Below are 6,788 nucleotides of genomic sequence, written 5' to 3'. Positions count from 1 at the left end.
AATTTACTGTGTAGCTAAAGTAATCAAGACAATATGGCATTGCCAAATGTCAAAGGAACAAAATAGAGAGTTTGGAAACAGACCCACAGTTATATGTTCAACTGATTTTTTATAAAGAGCCAAGGTAACCAATGGGGATAAGATAGTTGTTTCAATAAAAACATAAGAACAATGGATATCTGTATGGAATAAAATAAGTCTCAACTCTTACATCAAATCATATACCAAATTAACTCAAACTAGATCATAGATTAAAATGTAAAAGCTAAAACTATAAAACTCTAAAAATATAGAAGGAAATCTTTATAATCTTGCTATAGGCAATAATTTCTTATATAGAACACAAAAACATACTTTACAAAAAATTGATAAAATGGGGAGAGTCGGAGCCTCCGCTGGAGTTGTGCCCAGGCCAGAGGGTAGCAGTGCCCTCCTGCTCCCTCGCCCCCCTCAGCCTCGGTGTCTTGAAATTTGTGTTGCTGAGTCAGCAAGCCTTTCAGATTTGCCTGGGTTTTGTTGTTTGCGTTTTCTATCAAGATGGGAACTCGAACAAGTCATTTCTCCTAAGGATCGAGTGTCGCCACCAAGAAGGGACGGTTTGTGCCAGCTCTCCAGAGAGAAAAGGACTGCTGGAAACACTGGGCAATGAGCCAGAGACACCAGCCTGGAGTGGTCTGAAGCCATTTGGGAAAGCAGAGAGATCCTGGGGAAGATGGCCATGGCCCCAAGCTCTTCCTTGGCTCAGGTGTACACCAGCCCTGTGGCAGTGGTCGTGTGGGAGTGGCAGGATGAGATGGGCACCTGGCACCCCTACATTGCCACTATCTGTAACTACATCGAGCAGCAGTTTGTCCAGCAGAAGGGCCAGCGCTTTGGGCTGGGGAGCCTGGCCCATAGCATCCCCTTAGGTCAAGCTGACCCCTCACTGGCCCCTTACATCATCGACCTCCCCAGCTGGACCCAGTTCTGCTAGGACACTGGCACCATGCGGGCTGTGCGGAGGCACCTGTTTTCCCAGCTCTCAGCCCCGGGCCGGGGCATTGTCTGGGAGTGGCTGAACGACGATGGCTCCTGGACAGCCTATGAAGCCAGCATTTGTGACTATCTGGAGCAGCAGAGGGCCAGGGGCAACCAGCTTGTGGACTTGGCACCTTTGGGGTACAACTACATCGTCAACTATGCCACCCACATACTGACCAACAAGGTTTCCAACTACTGCCATAGCGTTCAGCACCAAGCAGGGCCCCCTTACCCAGTGACCACCATTATCACTCCACCAGGCCACATGGGAGTCGCCTGCTCTTGCCATCAGTGCCTCAACAGTCGCAGAACTGGCCCTGTGTCAAGTTGCTATCGCCACTCCATGACCAGCCTCCCTGCATACCCTACTCCTCAGACCCCCCAAAGGACTGCTGTGCAGGGCCCCCTTACCCAGTGACCACCATCATCGTTCCACCAGGCCACATGGGAGTCGCCTGCTCTTGCCATCAGTGCCTCAACAGTCGCAGAACTGGCCCTGTGTCAAGTTGCTATCGCCACTCCATGACCAGCCTCCCTGCATACCCTACTCCTCAGACCCCCCAAAGGACTGCTGTTATCTTTGGGGCCCACCAGGCCTTTGCCCCATAGAATAAGCCCTCACTCTCTGGAGGTAGGTCTGCACCCAGGCTGAATACCACCAATCCCTGGGGTGGGGTGCTGTCCTCCTTGGGGAACCAGCCCTTTTACTGCTCCAGCCTCTCCCACCTGGGACCTCAGCGCCAGCCCCCAGGATCATCCACTGCCAGTGGAGCCGGTGCCTCCATGCCCAGTGGTCCTGTGAGCAAACCTGGGAGCATCCCCACCACTGTGCCCGTGTAGATCCCGAAGTCCAGCAGGGTCCAGGAAGCTCTTGCAGGAGGGACTCCAAAGCCAGAGCCCGAGCAGGTGATAAGAAACTATACTGAAGAGCTGAAGACAGCTCCAGATGAGGACTGCATCATCTGTATGGAGAAACTGTCCATGGTGTCTGGGTACTGTGACATGACCAACAGCATGACTATTGGACCAGTGGCTGTAGGCCGCCTCACCAAGTGTAGCCATGCCTTCCATCTGCTCTGCCTGCTGGCCATGTACTGCAATGGAAATAAGGATGGAAGTTTACAGTGTCCTTCCTGCAAAACCATCTACAGAGAGAAAACTGGGACCTAGCCTCAGGGGAAGATGGAGGTGTTCAGCTTCCAGGTATCCCTCCCTGGCCACGAGGACTGTGGGACAATACTCATAGTTTACAACATTCCTCATGCATTCAAGGCCCTGAACACCCCAACCCCGGGAAGCCGTTTACTGCCAGAAGGTTTCCCCACCAGTGCTACCTTCCCAACGATGCCCAGGGCCGCAAGGTCCTAGAGCTGCTGAAGGTGGCCTGGAAGAGGCGACTTATCTTCACAATGGGGAGGTCCAGCACCACAGGTGAGACGGACACGGTAGTGTGGAACGAGATCCATCACAAGACAGAGATGGACCACAACGTGACAGGCCATGGCTACCCCGACCCCAACTACCTGCAGAATGTGCTGACTGAGCTGGCTGCCCAGGGAGTGACTGAGGACTGCCTGGAGCAGCAGTGACCAACAGCTGGCAGCCAGCCACCCATCCCCAATGCCGGCTGGGCTGCTCTTGAGATGGATCGGCAGGAAGGTGCTTTCTGCAAGAGCTGGCATGTTTATTGGGGGGTGGGCATTTTCCACCGAAGCTGGGGCCTCTCCTGTTTGCCTTTCCTCCTTCCTCTTCCCCTCCAGGCCTAGATTTGCATGGGAATCCGCAAGCCTGGGGAGTTGTACTTGTGGGGGCTTAAGATGCTGCTACCTCAGTGCTGGGGGCCTGGCATGGGCTGAGGAGAGACTGCCCCACCCCTAGCCAGGGGCAGGCATGGGTCTGGGTCAGCTTCTCATACCTCAGATGTTCTGTTTGCAATAAATGTCCAATAGCCAAAAAAAAAAAAATTGATAAAATGGATGTCATTAAAATTTCTGATATTTTTTGAAGAGGGTGTAAGTTTTTTAAAATATATTTTTATTTATTTCTGAGAGGAAGGGAGAGGGTGAGAGAGATAGAAACATCAATGATGAGAGTGAATCATTGATCAGCTGCCTCCTGCATGCCCCACTGGGGATTGAGCCGCAACCTGGCATATGCCCTGACTGGAAATTGAATTGTGATCTCCTGGTTCATCAACTTCTGGTCTTTTTTTAAAAATATATTTTATTGATTTTCTACAGAGAGAAAGGGAGAGGGATAGAGAGCTAGAAACATCAATGAGAGAGAAACATCGATCAGCTGCCTCCTACACACCTCCCACTGGGTATGTGCCCGCAACCAAGATACATGCCCTTGACCGGAATTGAACCTGGGACCCTTGAGTCCTCAGGCCAATGCTTTATCCACTGAGCCAAACCAGCCAGGGTAACTTCTGGTCTTTTAAGGACAGTATAAATAGATAAGCTACAGATTGATAGAAAATATGTTATATATTACATGCAGGTATATACTCTTACTATTGAGTTATAAGAATTCTTTAATATATTTTGAATACACATATATAATTTAATAAGTAGTTATATCTAGAATATATCAAAGAACTTTTACAACTCAATAATAAGAAGAAAAAATGACCCAATTAAACACTGGCCAAAAGATGTTAACCAATAAAATAGTTCTAAATAAAATAGTTCTAAATAATAGCCTCTTTTTGGAAAAAAAAATATTTATATAAGGGAACATTATCATGTTAGGTATATATATTGTTGATGATAAATCTCATTTTAGAAACATTAACATATGAAAAATCCACATTTTAGGAATTTAGGGTATATATAATACTAGAGGCCTAATGAACGAAATTCATACAAGAGTAGGCCTTCCTTCCCCCAGCTGCCGGCACCAGCTTCCCTCTGGCACCTGGGACCTGACCTTCCCTCACAGCCTTGATTTCATCTGGAAGATCACCTGGAAGGACATCCGGTCTAATTAGCATATTATGCTTTTATTATTATAGATGTCCTTGCCAATTTCCAAGTTGTCCACTTTCCAGATTGTCACTGTCTTATCAGGGAGCCCCTGGTCATCAGTTACTCCATAAATCTTCTTTTAATGTATTAGAAAGGACCTTTTTTTCTCTCATTTTCTATGTAGATTCAGAATTGATGCTGTTCTTGCCCCAGTCTCATACTGGAGAACCTTACAATATAATTTAGAGGCCATCTTTTAGGTTTATTATACCTAATTTATATTCACTTAAAATAGAATTGCTTAGGAAACTTCAGTAAATATAATTCCACCTTCAAAATGGCACCTCCTTCCATGCCTTTGGCATCATGCCTGCCAAATCTTCCTTAACATGGATAAAATCTTACCTGAGACCATTTTCAAGTTACACAAAGTAATAGTAAGTTGAATTATGTGTCCCTGACAAAATTTCCAGATTATTTCTAATTGCTTCATCCTAATTTCATACTTTATCATAAGTAAAATAAAGGATAGCTAGATATTCTGCTAGTGGTAACATTTATAATGTTGACCCCTAGGGAACGAATAGAACATGTTCTGATTGGTGTGACCAGGTTGAATAGTTAAGAGAATCAGCAGAGCATAAATCCAGAATCCTCTAAATACGTATTAATATTCTATACTTATACTTTTTTTCATTTCTCCCCACATTAAGTTGGCTCATTTAGCATATTAAAGTGGAAAAATTAAAAAAAGACAAAAATCTTCCCTTCCATGGTCAATCTGAGAAACCAGAGTCCAACCAGGTTTCTTGGACTAGAAAGGCTTTTCTTAACCATTGGGTTATGTGGTCTTCTCTGCCTTTTTGTGATGGTAGGCACAAGGATGTCAGAGGTCTACAAAGAATTGGCCAAGATTGCAGGCTACAGAGGAAATGGGGATTTTTGTCTTGGTGAGAAGCGTTTTATTTTATATCTGCTTGGTTTGCTCTGATATCACTTTAGTCTCTCTGCGCATTTCATTATTCAGCCTCTTTCTCCATTTACAGCAGACTATACAGGGTTTAATGGAGTCCCTTGGCTTTTCCATTTGAAATATTCATGGGCCTTTAGCAGTTCCTTTTATGCTCACCTTCTCCTCCATTAGGGGAGAGACCTGGAGGAGCTGAAGGAGAGGAAGCTGTGCAGGAAGAGATGTGTTGGTGTGTGACAGGTGCTCACTCCCAGCTCCAGGAGAGGAAAGAAAGTGCTCATTCCCTCAGGGAGCCAGGCAGCCTTCCCCAGATCTAAAAGGGAGGGAGAGTAGAAATGTCACATTCTGGGGAAAGGGGTTTGGCCATGCCCCTTCTCTCCCTGTGTCTGCCCTCTCCCCTAAATAAGAGTCTACCAAGGCTCAAAAGAATAATGAGACATTGCCCTCCGTGGAAGGCTTGATGGAGGATCAGCAAATAAAATAAAGCATGACACGACCTCACGCTTCTCCAAGAGCATCTTCACATCGCTGCCATTGGGCCCCTTCTCCACTTTCAGACCCACCCACCCAGCTTCTTTGTCTACTGTCATTCATTGGCCCCTCTCAATCAGAAGAGTAACAGGCAATCACATAGTATAGCAGAGCCCCTGCTTGATTTTCCTAGTTTACACACACACACACACACCACACACACACACACACACACACACACACAGATCTGGGGAAGGCTGGCTGGCTCCCTGGCTCCCTGGGGGGATGAGCACTATCTTTCCCCTCCTGGAGCTGGGAGTGAGCACCTGTATGCACATATACATATTGTGTGTGTATTGTGTGCCTTCATTTAACTGCTACACTCTATCTACCCACCATGAAACCCTTTCCAGAGCCAATTTTAGCTCTTTTAACAGCTATTCTTCACAGAATACCTATTGTATGCCAGGCACCATAACAATTTTGTCCAGTAATTACACTCCTCTTTTAACGAGGAGATTGAGGCTCAGGGAAATTAGATAACTTCAAGCCTCTCTTAGAAGAGCTGAGATTTGAACCCCTCTCTAATTCCAAAGTCCAAGCCTTCTTCCTTTTTCTGCCTCTCTTGCTAATGGTAATTTGAGACTTCATACACTTAATATCATTTTTAAAAATAAACAACAAAAATGTTTTTCAGGCAAAATATAAATACTCTCATTTTAAGCTTGGGGATCTATGCATAATCCCAACTAAATGAATAGGTCAAAATAAATTAAGAGCATAAATTAAATAAAAACCATAATAATTGCTCATTGTAAGCTTATATAAATATTATGTAATCAGACTATAAATCATGTTAAATGGAGGAATGCCTATGGGAAGGAACTAGGGAACTGCATTTATGTGTGCAAAGGAAAATCTAGATAAAACATAGAGATACAATAAACAGGCAAGATAGAAAAACAGTGTCTAGAAAGTAGATATTTATAAATATATTATTTATTAATTCTGTTTCTTTAAGTTCTAAAAATTGTCCTCCTTTCCCTTAGAAATTCTTCCACTTCACATAATCTATAGTCAGATTTTATGATATTAATATAACATCTCTTTCTATTCACTGAACATATATTTATTAAACAATGAGAACTGATTTATTAAGTATTAATTATGCTCTAGGCCTTGATCTAGGTATTTTATATATTTGCCACACTTAATCTTCATAATATTAAGAAGTAGACATTACTTTTATTCCCATTTACAGGTGAGCACAAAGGCACAGAGCAGTTAAGTAACTTGCCCAAGGTCACTCAGCACATGGCACAAACAGAAATGAAACTCAGAAAGTCCATTTCCATACT

General features: G+C 44.5%; 1 pseudogene; it reads left to right on the top strand.

The window, feature by feature from the left end:
* The first annotated feature begins 384 nt into the window (after positions 1–384).
* Positions 385–2,984, top strand: LOC102751844 (annotated as a pseudogene).
* Positions 2,985–6,788: the final 3,804 nt, after the last annotated feature.

This window comes from Myotis davidii, unplaced genomic scaffold (genome assembly GCF_000327345.1).
Source record: "Myotis davidii unplaced genomic scaffold, ASM32734v1 scaffold201, whole genome shotgun sequence".
Classification (NCBI taxonomy): Eukaryota; Metazoa; Chordata; class Mammalia; order Chiroptera; family Vespertilionidae; genus Myotis; species Myotis davidii.
This window is presented reverse-complemented; position numbering and strand designations above follow the sequence as displayed.